Below are 12772 nucleotides of genomic sequence, written 5' to 3' on the forward strand. Positions count from 1 at the left end.
TCTATCTATCTACTATCTATCTATCTATCTATCTATCTATCTATCTATCTATCTATCTATCTATCTATCTCTATCTATCTATCTATCTATCTATCTATCTATCTATCTATCTATCTATCTATCTATCTATCTATCTATCTCTATCTATCATTCCTATCTATCGATCTATCTATCTCTATCTATCATCTATATAGCTATCTATCTATCTATCTATCTATCTATCTATATTGAATAAGTCTCTCTAATGATGTGCGTCATTTGGTCGGGCAACCCTTATGATAGTTGCACACTTATTTTCTTTAAAATTTACTATTTTATATAAAATCATAATTTTAGTATAAATATGATTTTTTCACTAAAATACACACACAGAAAAGTTTTCATTAAAAGCAAGTTTGATTGATTGTCTACTTTTATATTCCGTTGTTGCACTGCATAATCCACCTCCACCTTACAGGAAAAACCATTTCATCTTCTGCTGGTAAATATTTGCACAAACCACATAAAAGAGACAAAATTGTATCCTTTTTCTCTTGTCATAAACACTGACGATGATGCGTCATGCATCATACTCAGCTTAATACTGCAAATAATTTGTTAATTTTTTTTTTTATTTTTAGTTTTATTGTTTTCATATTATATGTATACTGCATAGTAAATATTTTGTTACTTTTGTTGGAATAAAAGAAGAAATTTCAATTCTTGGTAAATATTTATTTGTTATTGTTATTTTTTTAGTTGGTTGGTTTCAATTTGAAACACACTTCTTCAGTTTCATTCATTCAAATCTTTCACTCGCTTTTTCACTGATTTCAGTTGTTGGCGCCACGTGTCCTTAAATAAACTTGCCCTTCCTTTGGAGATGTTTTGGTGTTGTTGTTGTTATCCTTAGAATTAAACTATTGCGCTGCTTGTTTAGTTTTGGTGTCGCTGTCATTGTTTTTAATAAATATTTAGTTTGGTTTTTTTGTTTTTGTGGATGGATGTATGATAAAATGCTTGGTTTGTTTAGATGGATGTTTGGTTGAAAGGACCATAAAATAATACGAGTTTGTAAGCATGAAATGCATACATAATATTTATATCAAATTTTTGTTTGCGGTTATTTGTTATTTTTCTCGAAAAAATTAAATTAATTCAATTATGTTTTTATTTATATGTATGTGAGCAGTATGCATTAACGTATATATTCACATTAGGGTATCACACATTTCAGGCATTGAGGCATAATACGAATGAAATAAAGAAAAGTTAAAGCTATCGTTGACTAAACAACTATGTATGTATGTATGCTAAATAAGAAAACTATTTTCATTTAAAATTTGAAATTCGGATATTAATCTGTTTCACTAAAAATCATATTTCTCTCAAAAAATCAAATTGAAAATTTAGAATAAAATTTCTAAAATGAAAACTAAAACGAATTTTTAAAATTTTTCCTTATATAAAATCCGATAAAAATTTAATATTTAACAAAAGAATTGACTTTTCGATAATTTTTTTTAAATAAATTTTAAATTTTTAGTTACCCTACTAATAATACATTAGGAGTATAAAATAATTATTTAATTTTCTCTTAATATAATTGTGGTGGATGATTAATGGACTTGGCTGGTTTGTTTAATTTAATTTAAATTAATTTAATTTAATGTTGAATGCTCTTCTAACTGTCATTTAGAAGTGGATAAAAGGAAAGATAAATTTTCTGAACATTGTTGATTAAAATTGTCCAGTAAGTGTTTTTGAGGTACTTGAACTTAGACGAAGCCTGGAAATAATAGGAAAAAAGTGTTCCAGAGTTTTCCAAATCTACTTTTTCATTAATCTCTAATTCAGTCCTGCTTTCGTAAATGGGTTTGCGTTCTTAAAAAGTGCAGATGGATGTCTGGCACTTTTTTGAAATTTGTACTTTTAAAGGGTAAAAATGTGTAACAAAGGTGATTTTTGGTACCTTTTAGGCCATTAATAACTTTTTAACTAGTAATGATATTAACCTTTTGTAAATTTATTAGACATATCTATCAAAATTACCAAACACTAGTTTCATATTTCTTTAAGCCTTTTTGGGTGCAAACGGGAGAAAATTGTATTTCTACATTATGAAAATTTTTTCGATTTATTAACGTATATATACGTCAATAAAATATGATGAATAATATTTTTTTAAACAAAATATTTGCTATTGACCCTGGGGGGGAAAAAGTATTAAAAAGGAAAATTAGTTTTTTCAAACTCATTGAGCCAATTTTTATAAAATATGAAAAAAATTGCTAATTTGCTCACACAAAATAAACTTTTGGTATGTTATTTTGGAACTCGGGTACTAAGGCCTATAAAGGACCAAATTTGGGTAAATATTTTGGTTCTTTTTGCAAATATGGAGCAAATGAATGCAGATTTGTATTGATTGAGTTTTATCTGTGATATATATTTAGGCCCGGAGTAGTTTATATTTAGGCCTTTCGTGAGCGAAAGGGGTGAAAATTGTTCCCTTTTTATTAGAACTTTCCACAAAGAAAAATTTTTTCACTATATTATCGTTCTTAGCGTGTTTTTTTAATGTTAACAATATTAATATAGGAACAAAAATTTGCATTTAATATAATCTATTGAATAGGATTCTATAAGAGGAATATTTTTGGTACTTTTCGTTCACCAAATGGTACTTTTTGTTTTTTCTTTAACATTAAACCTAGAAACATAAAATTTATAAAGACAAAATGGAAATCTCTCTTAGATACTTTTTTGTTCTTCAAATGGTACTTTATGTATGATCTTTTAGGTACTTTTTTGTCCGGCTGATAGTACTATAACATTGAACCTAAAATGCAGGTCCCTGCCTAACTTAAAGTGTATAAGAAGGTACCAAAAAGATTCTTTAGTTCTTTTAATGGTACCTAAATTTTGTATTTAATTTTGATTGTGTTAGCGAGGCATACTGGGTATAGCTAATATAATATAAATTTGTAGTATTTATGACATACATACATATGTTGCAATATGTCATCTAAAAATTTTGAATGTCTTAAATATCATAAACTTATTTCAGGCATTATTCAAAATTGTATTTAATTTGCACAAAGATATCATTCAATATTTGGTGTCACTAATATCATTAAATTTAATGACATAATTTGCATCTTTCAACACTTTTAATAGTAACTGCAATACAAAAGAGAATCTAACTAATTGTTCATGTCTAGCAATAAGTTAACATTAAATAAACTACAAAATATTAAAAGTGATACTAATACCATTTGCAATTAGCTATATATGACAAACCGACTAACTAATATGCACTTCAATAAACTACAAAATGACCAAACGTTAACGATTTAAATAATTGTAAATGACCAGTTTTGATTTTATTAAATTGAGACGGAACCGTAAGTGGAGCACAACACTATTTGTAGAGATAAAATACACAGACCGATAGACAGACAAACAGTCTGGTTTGGTTTAAAAAACGAGATAAGAAATTAAATAGACAACAACAAGTGAGCATTTTAAAAAACAAATCAAAATAACTTAAATAGTTATATGATTTACATTATTTATAAACTATGCAGGTGTTTAAACGTTCACCGCTATCAGTAGAGCTAAAGGCAGCTTTTTTAGGCTTATTAAAAGGCGTGTCACCGTGAAACTATAAATAAATAGTAACACATCAGTTGTTATTATTTAAATAAATAGCACACACTGGTTTTTCAATAAAACTATTTGATAGTGAAGCATTTAGATCTAAAAATAAATCTGTTTTGAATGTCGTCTTATTTGTTTATATGTTTCCGTGGTGTAGTGGTTATCACATCCGCCTAACACGCGGAAGGCCCCCGGTTCGATCCCGGGCGGAAACAGATTATAATTTTTTTATACCTCATCTTATCTTCTTATAGGTAAATAGCATAGCACGTGCTGCATCTGCTGAAGGTTTGTAGAGTGTTTGGAAGAACAAATCTTGATTTATTTAATTCAATTCTTATCATATTTTAAAACCTGTAATATTTATGCAAATGTTTTTTTTTCAGATATTTAGCTTTCATTTAAAAATGCCAGAATTTGCAGTTAAGGTAACATGTTATAGAAATGTTTGTTTATGAATAAAACTGTGGAGTCTTAAAGGTTTCTTGTGAATAGTGCTTTTACACTAGCACAGAATTTTCATAAATAAGGTTTGGAATAAGTTTTAACTAAACAAAATAAAAAAATGAGGAATTTCAAATTATGCAAAAATTTCATTGCTAGTGTAAACCACATCTTGCTATTGCCATATATCACATATGTATTTATGATTAGTTTACTTAACTCCTTCGTGGTCTCAATGTAAAATACACCGCAAACACTCTACACCCCACACAACAACTTGGGTATCGGCTGTCAAACCAAAAAAAAAAAAAAAATATATATATATATAAGGGGAGAAACAAAAATACATGGCTGATTGTTGTCTTGTTTGGCTATAAGCATCTTTTAAGCTGTCATTTCTTAACTTGAATTTCTTTGTCACTCTGTTGAAAATATGACAGGCCAACTTACTTTGGCTGTCAATCATATGAATACTTAAGACCTGAGAGAATTTCAAAATCAAAAAACCCTTTTGTTCAAACAAAAATCTTGAAGTAAACATTATATAGAAAATAAATTAGAGCTGTTAATGAAATTGAAATCCATACATGTTGGAATTGCAAACACCCACCCGAAAATATATTCAAAAGATAATGCACATTTGAAGGGGTCCAAATTTAGCAAATCTTATTAATGAGTAAAGAAGGAAAGATATTTGGTGTTATAAAAATACCTTTGATATGTGTTAAAGAAATTTGTTATAATGGATTTAGGTTGTTATATAAACATATGTACTGATTTGTAAAAATCTATGAAGGTTTATCTTGAGAAAAAAATCTTATTTGAAATTTATTTAAATGATTTTCTGTTTTTAAGGCGTTTGTTTGATTTTAACCTATTATATGTAAGCAAAAGCAAAATATGTTTCAGAGAATTCAAAAGATATGTAGAACTACTATTATACTGTAGGACTACTACTAACCTGTTCATTTTCTGAAGATTACCTGAAAATAGAAAAAACAATAAGAATCATTAGCTATTTTCGATTTAGTAATTTATTTATAAAAAAGTATCAAATATGGGCCGATCCGATCATAAAATTGTGCAGAGATTTTGATATAAAAGATAATAAAAAAATGTTAATCGGATAGGTGTCTGGTACTATTTTCTACAATCGGGAAAAACTGTATTTTGTTACTTCATTGACCTCAGGTAAAATTTATATCACATTAGTACTTTATTGAAAAATTACAAATATATGTATATGGTACTTTTCGGAAATTTGGATATTTAAGGGGTAAGAATCTATTTATTTATTACTTTTGGTACTTTTTATACCGATTACCTTTCTGAGAAGGGTATTAATGCCGAAGTGCTTTACGTGAACACCTGCCGAGATTGGCCCATTTCACGGTGGTCTTTTTTAACCACTGTGCGAGCTTCAGTAATGACTCACCACCGCCCATTGTGCTTCTTACACGCAGGTGGCAATTTACTTATATGAAATTTCCCGTTCAGTATTCGTGCACTTTGCTCGAGTATTCGAGCTATCAGATCTCTTGCCATAGAAGTCCCGTTGGGGAATGACAGGTGTCATGAGTCAAGCTCAATCTAAGACCGACAAAGGAAAAGTCAATCAATGGTTAGAGTCGACACCCTATTGATGTTATGAGGAATATTTTGTCCCTTAAAATATTCTCATCATCTAAACACTCAACCCAGTGCATTCCTGGACCTCTTAAATCGCCCAAACACACTACTGACATGGCTCTGTTGTTTCGGCAACAGCACCTAGGGGACGTAATTAGTGGTTCGAAAACACAGATCTATATTTAATTAACAAACTTATTTCAGTGGCCACAAGGACCTACTCTGATTAGTGGAGTATGTTTAAGAGTAAACTCCAACACAATCAACCTTGAACACAACGTCTCAACCAACTCCACCGACACTTTAACCATCACCCCTTCTGTCATTCCGTCATCGCCATAGATACAACTCAGAATCCCTCTCGCCATCAGATACAAGTATCCGATGGTACATCTCACTCCAACACATACCCAAGCTTTGCATTATCAGCTTAATTCCACCATTTTTTTAATCCACAGCCTTGCCCTTTGGTTTGTATCGCTCCTAGAAACTAGGAGCGGTAACAGAAACTTATTCTGAAAATTTATATTCACCCTGTATCAATCTTTTAATCAAGCACTCTCTTACCGCGAATTTGGGTTTAAACTCCAGCCACTACATGGATCCCGAAGGAACCTCAACCATCTGACCAGCCAGAACAAAGTTCTGTTGGCAACTGGCCACTCGTAGTACCAGATTATATGGTGGTCCGGTTCGACCCCAAATCAAATCATTCCAAGGAAAGCACCAGTTTATATTCCCGGCAGACCAGAGGTACTGGTAGCATCTCTTTACCCCGGGATTGCAATACACTAAGATGAGGGTCTATATAAGTTTGGGTATATATAAGTTTGTTATATCCACAATAAAATTTTCCGACCTTATAGGTCTGTATCCTTATAGATTACGGAGTCGATGAAGTCATGTCCGTCTGTCTGTCTGTTGAAATCATTTTTCTGAAGACCCCAGATATCTTCGCAATCTTGACAACGCAATTGGAAAAATCTTAACGTTTTATTAAGAAAACCTGTATTGAAAGTAATAATATGTAGAATAAATTTGACTTAAGTTGATACGCCTATAGTATATTTAAGTTAAAATATGCATAATGCACTTTAAGATTCATGAAATAAAATTTTAAATATGTATGTATTTATATGCCCGCATTTCAGATATAAGTTTCCGTGGTGTAGTGGTTATCACATCCGCCTAACACGCGGAAGGCCCCCGGTTCGATCCCGGGCGGAAACATTAATGTTTTATTTTGGTAAATTAAAAAAATGTTTATTAAAAAATAAACATCTAAAAGTATAAAGTCAAGGTCAGAAGGCTGAAATATCAAAACAATTCTTAAGAATAATAAAAATAAACTTTTAATAAGTTTAGCAAATGGCTATTTTCATTTGACATTTTGTGGTGGTTATAAAAGATATCAAATTTTAATGAAATTATTTCTGTGTCCTTTCAAACAAAACACACAGATGCTTGGACATACACATTTCCATGTAAATAAATGTTAGAGTATTGAACACATTTTCTGTAATAAAAGTATCATTTTAATAATATTTAATGCTAATGATGATGATGAATCAATGAGGTCATACATTAATCACCCAAGTAACCTTAAGAAGATATAAAATCATATAAGAGTGGGTATTAACAAACGACTAAAGGATGTGTGTCTTTTTGGTATAAAAAATATTTCTTCATACACATACACAAGTAAAAATGAGTAAATTGATTCTAAATAGAAAAACATGTATTTTATTTGTAAAAACTTTTTTGAAAGAAACGCAAAAAATCAGCGAAACATAATACGAGTATAGACAAATGAAATATGATTTTTTTCTATTTAAAAAAATATATATTATTGTTTCTTTACTGGTAACTTAAACCCGGCCAATTTAACTACGTCATAGCTAAACTATTGTTCAGAAAGTATTAAAAAAGAAACTATAACGTCATCAATATAATTCTCATTTTTTTATTTTCAGTTGTTTCTGGTGATTTTGGAATTTTGCCAAATTTTATTTTGATTACAGAAAATGATTCATTTATTTAGATGGTGGTGTACTCTACTCTTTCGTATTTATTCTACAGAAATTCTGCATAACAATGGTTTATTTCTGGCATTTATTTTTCAAATGGATAGTGGGTTGAAAATTGTAATGAAATATTTTTGGAAGGATACCACCAGCATTCATGAATGATTTTGGCATTTGCAAACAGAAATACTTATTATTAGTATTTGTGGGTTTTTGTTGGAAAAAGAGAGAATTTTTGTAATTTTGAAAATTCGCAGAGTTCTGAAAGTCTGCTTTAATTTAAAAAGATTCAACATATTAGAAGCATTAAAATGCTATTTTTAAGTATTCTTAAATATTTAATTCATATGTGGTTGATAATTCTTGAAGTTTGTTTTTATTTTCATTTGACATTTTCACACCCACTGACCGGTTAAATAAATAAACAAAGAATCAAACCAACAGAGACCATATCATAGTTGGAATCATGCAAACATATGTACATGCATATGTATAATAGGGTGGCCCCCAAATATAAAATTTCTAACGTTTAAAAACATTCTTCTAAATGGTCCGATAGCGTTGTAAACCATGTTTCCGATGATCAAGATTATTTTCTTAACACCTGAATATGTTTATAGATAAGAAAAACGGCTAGAAAATATTTCCATCGTTGGCTGAGATTTTAGCACGATTTAAATCGGACATTTTGTAACAATCCGATTTTTAGTAAAAATTTTATTTTTGGTGAAAATCAAAATTTTAATGAAAAATCAGATTTTTAGTAAACAATTGGGAATTAACTAAAAAATCGGATTTTTAGTAAAAAATTTGATTTTTAGTAGAAAAATTGATATTTGGTAAAAAAAATAATTTTTGTAAAAAATTTGATTTTTTATTAAAAAAAAATAAGTAAGAATCTATACAGAAAAAACTGAAAAACGATTTCAATTACCAAAACCTCGTTTTCAATTATTTTATTTTTTGAAGTTCAACCTATAACAAAAATTGTATATTCAATTACTACTTATAATTGATTTCGTACACAAAATTTTTTTCTATTTTTGTTGTTGTTAAATACGTATTTGATTATACATACATTTTTATGAATCAAATACAAAATGAATTGAACCCTTTTAAAATTTTTGATTAATCGTTTAATTGAAAATTTTTTTAAATTAATTTTTTCTGTGTATAGTCGGGCATGATTAAAAATGTTGATTACATTTAATAAGAAACCATTTCATTTGTTTTCTGTTGCAATTCCGAAATATTTTAACAATTTGTTGAGGGGTTATACGGAGGCAAGGGTAAATATGGACCTATAGTTATTAATCTTGGTAGAGGGATAAAAGTTTAAATTGAAGATATTCATGCAGAATTTCATGGTAATACTAGTGATTATAAGTGAAATATTGACCTTCAAATCATTTTCTGAATAGGACTTTGTATGGGGGCTAGAGCCAAATGAGGCCAGATTTTTTTAGAGATTCTATAACATTTAACATTATTATGAGTTAAAAGCCCTATTCGGGGGATACTGTTGTATGGGGGCTAAGTGAAATAATGGACCGATTTCAACCATTTTCAATAGGCTTTGCCAAATTTCATCAAATTATCTTGAAAATTGCGACCTATACCGAGCATAAAAGGTTTACATGGACCCAGAGACTGACGGACCAATATTTTTGGGTGTTACCAACATTAGCACAAACGCATTATACATTTCTTCCTATAGTGGTGTAGGGTATAATAATGAGTTTTTTCGTAAAAAAAGTTGGTGACTAGGGAGGCGTGGCCCCTCCCATATGTATTAAATACAATAATAAGAATATGTGGGGAACGATTAGAGCTAGAATTCTGATACTTTTCATGGGCCACATTAAAATTCATATGAATAATTTGCGATAAGCCAGGCTGGACTAGCAATAGGAGCGAGGCACCTGGCATATGAATTAAATACATAAAATCGTATATCTATAAAACTGTTGGAGCTGTTATAAGTGGAATGGCAATAGTGGGTGTATCACCATAACAATAATTTAGAACATTAAACTAATTAAATATCTGAATAATCATATATTCAGTGTAATATCTTTTTGATGATAAATCAGTTTTTTCAATGAAATCTGGCCCGATCCCCATTTGAATCATTATTTTGGAAAAAACTTTAAAAACCAACATTCAAAACTTTTTCCTTTATTTTGCGGATCATCCTTAAGTTTTATGTTATTTTTGTCGCCATTTTAGTTGTTTATTTGTATGATATCCTTTGCATGAACGTGTTGGTGTATCAATATCGAATTATATATGTTTGAGGACACAAACTTACATGACTGGATGCATGTTCATACAAGCATTAAAAGTTGGACACAAGTGGGAAATAAAAACAAGAGAACAATTTAATATTGACTTGAGAAACACAGATCTTAGCTAGTGAAAGAAATAACTATTAGAATTAATGTATAGAACTACTTGATAAACAGTGCTGGAAATGTATAACTTTATTGAAATCAAGATACAAATTTATTAAAATTCCTTTATGTTAAGATATTGGTGCTTTGGAACTGACGATTAGTAGAGCAATAAATATGAAAAGTGTTAGTTTAATTCTTAATTGATTGTTAGATATAAATAAGTTGATAGTCCACATATGTATTACTATCGAAGAGGTGCATTTTTGGTAAATTTTGTAATATGTTGTTCTAGGACTATTCACTGATTACCAAACTGTCTGTTCTCAAAACAATTTTTCCACTTTTATTCGAAGAAAGGAAATTATTATTTTATTGTTGACATAGTTTTAAATTATATGTAGATTTAATTACTTCAAGTCTCTGAAATGTTCTGAAACAATATAGAAATTGTAAATTAAAATAAACTACATTGCTGCAAATTGCAATGTACAAGTGTGTTAAATTTAATATAGACAAGACTAACATATATACACACACACACACGCACTAACACCTACTAGGAAACACAACAGAAACGCATTTAATGACTACAAATGTACCAGAGATACAACAATAAAAATCTTTAGTAATTCAACTAAATGCAAACACATGTAGTAAAGATGTCATATAAGCACACATACTACATACATATGTAAGTATGTATGTATGTGTAAAATATTACAAGTATTATTGTTGTAGAACTATCTATGAAATAGTTCTGCACGAAATAATGTCTGTATTTCATGTATTTGTGTGTGTATCATCTTCATATAACACACATACGTTTATAAAGACATCATAGACACGATTGCAAACATAGTATTAAATAGTTATTGTTACAATTAGAAAAATATAATCATATGAATATGCGCAAGCGCATAATCCTATTGGCCTTAAGACAATTATTTATTGTTATTTCTCAACATTCATTCTATAAAAACTATAGAAACAACAACTAAAGTAAAAACAACAACAAGTCAGTTGACTTAAACTATAACTAACGCCTTGTTGCTGCTGCCGCCTGTTGTCGTCATCAAAATTTAGTTTCATAATCTACTCCCGTATGCTTGTCGCACTATTAGCAGAGATTTTCCACAATATTTCAATGTTTCATTCATTGTTTTCGGTGATAGTGTGAGTGTGGAGGATTGTGAATGTTGATGTTTTTTTTTGCGAGAATGTATGAGTGTACTGGACAGTGGGTGAAAATTAAGAAAATTTTGAAGTTTTTTAATACTTAATCTACCGATAAGTTATATGTTCTCGTCCAGGTTGTAGCGGTTTGAATCTGTAATATTATTCTAACAATTTCTATGAAGTGCCTTTGAAGAGATCAAATTGACTTTAATGGATGTCCATGGCCTTAATTGTTATACCCTACACGATTATAGTGGGGAGGATATTATGTGTTTGTGCTGATGTTTGTAACAACCAATCGTTATATCCGTCCGTCCGTCTGTCTGTCTGTCCATGTAAACCTTGTGCACTCGCTACAGGTTGCAGTTTTCATGATAATTGGATAATTCTTTTTACCCAAGAACGAGCCCTATTGAAAATAGTTGAAATTGGTCCAATATTTGGACCAATATTCGGTCCTCATTTGAATTCAGCCTCACTCAAAGTCCCTTTCGTGAAATGACTTGATAGTAAAAGTTCACTAATAAACAGCAGCCTCACGATAAAATTCTGCATAAATAACTTTGATGTGAACATAAATCCCTCCAGCAAAATTTATGAGAATAGCCCCATATTTACCCCTGCCCCCATATAGCACCTTTTTTAGAAAATCTATATTTTTGTCAACAAATTGGTAAAATATTTCGGAATTAAGGTAGGCTCCCTCTTTAAGGTCCAATCACGATGTGATCTACCTACGTACATTTTGGTGGAGAGATTTCTCGCATTTTTAATAAAAAATATTGGTTAAAATTCCCCAAGATCTAGACATTTATGTCGAAATGTTGGAGATACAATGATTTGGTTGATCCCTTTATAGACATCACAATATTAGTGTATATCGACAATCGTATAAATATGTTGGACTCTTTTACGATTTCACTTATTTAAGACGCTTGAAGTCATTCTCGAATATTCGTCTTTTGAGAGCACGTTAGGGCCCGAATGAGAGGGATAAAATTTTCTATGTATACATTTCTGAAATTGTTATAAAAATGAGCATATATAAAATTCAGTATCCAGAAACGGAAGTTCGGTCATATTTGAAACAATAAAAGAAGCAATCTCTTTCTATCAAATTTTGTTTTGATCGGTCCATAACTGCTTAACTAGTTTTTGGAAGGTCCATTAATCTTGTTTAGTAGTTTCAATTTGTCCAATCCATATGAAATTACAAATTTAATCCACAATCTGTTATTTCTATTCCACTGTTTTTAGTCCGTAGGGACGACACCATAGAAGGTGGCTAGACCAGAATTATGGAAGAGTAAAGAACATTATGAATGAGTATGAGATTGTGTGTGTGAAGAATTTCTGTGTGTTAAAGTTTAGATAATGGTTTGTTTTCTTTTGCAGCATCATTCCATTCAATATTTTTGTATTAGCAGTCAACTGTTAAAACAAGTGGACTGGGGTAAAATG

The 12772-nt window shown here is 30.0% G+C and overlaps 2 non-coding genes across 2 annotated transcripts; both read left to right on the forward strand.

Annotated features, from left to right (window-relative positions):
- Positions 1-3784: 3784 nt before the first annotated feature.
- Trnav-aac lies at positions 3785-3857 on the forward strand. Its single transcript has one exon. It is a non-coding gene; the product is annotated as a tRNA-Val (tRNA).
- Positions 3858-6872: 3015 nt separating this feature from the next.
- Positions 6873-6945, forward strand: Trnav-aac. The gene has a single exon. It is a non-coding gene; the product is annotated as a tRNA-Val (tRNA).
- Positions 6946-12772: the final 5827 nt, after the last annotated feature.

Source organism: Lucilia sericata, unplaced genomic scaffold (genome assembly GCF_015586225.1).
Source record: "Lucilia sericata isolate MDLA Ls3-8-SP2 unplaced genomic scaffold, ASM1558622v1 Contig000087F_arrow, whole genome shotgun sequence".
NCBI classification, from domain to species: domain Eukaryota; kingdom Metazoa; phylum Arthropoda; class Insecta; order Diptera; family Calliphoridae; genus Lucilia; species Lucilia sericata.